Below are 986 nucleotides of genomic sequence, written 5' to 3'. Positions count from 1 at the left end.
CTGGGGAGTCATTTTCTTTTTGTGCCTTATAATTTAACCCAATCACCGGTTAAATTTCCACTTATTTCTTATTTTTATTTTCCTAAAATTTTCGTTTTTTTAATAGTCTTGACTATTGAAAAAGTTGAAAAAGTTTAAGAAAATAAAAATAAGAAATAAGTAGAAATTATACCGGTGCGTGTGTTAAATTATAAGGCATAAAAAGAAAATGACTCTCTCCAGATACAACAGTATATATATATATATTATATATAATGTTATTTGTGTATTACTATTACGGCATATAATCAATGCTTAAAACTGCATACGTTCGGTGATACTTCAGATGATGCAGACGTGAGGAGGGATTCGATATTTTGAAGACGTAATAAATTTTTATGTTTATTGTACACATTTCTATACGTACATCATTAACAATATCTGCCATCTAAGATAATATCTTATAAACAGATTATATGATCCAGTCATCAGAGATTGTCTAATAGCCTATAGGCGTCTTTATGTTAACACATTCATCAACTGTTACATATATGTATCCATGCGTCAAGCATATAATATATATATATATAAATATATATGTATTTATATACATATATGCATAATGTGTTATATATATGTATGTGTATGTATATGTTTGTATGTAGATACACACTCAAGCTCATGTGTGTGTGCGTATGTGCGTGTGTGCGTGTGGTTGGGTGTGTGTGTGTGTGTGTGTGTATGTGCGCGTGTGTGTGTGTATCTGCTTTCACCGATGGTTCATTCACACTTGTGAGATTTTGCCAGTTTGAATATGAAAAATTCCTTGATAAAAAGCATCGAAATGTTTACTGCACTTGCAGACAGCTTGGCAAACATAGTTATCCATCACCGCATTCTCTCTTCCAATATATATATATATATATATATATATATATACCTCTGGTATTTGAGTACTCTTTTTTCCACCTTGTTGCACATTTCATGTGCTTACTCCGGTATATATA

Source organism: Octopus bimaculoides, chromosome 13 (assembly GCF_001194135.2).
Source record: "Octopus bimaculoides isolate UCB-OBI-ISO-001 chromosome 13, ASM119413v2, whole genome shotgun sequence".
In the NCBI taxonomy this organism is placed as follows: Eukaryota; Metazoa; Mollusca; class Cephalopoda; order Octopoda; family Octopodidae; genus Octopus; species Octopus bimaculoides.
Note: the sequence above shows the minus strand (reverse complement) of the source record.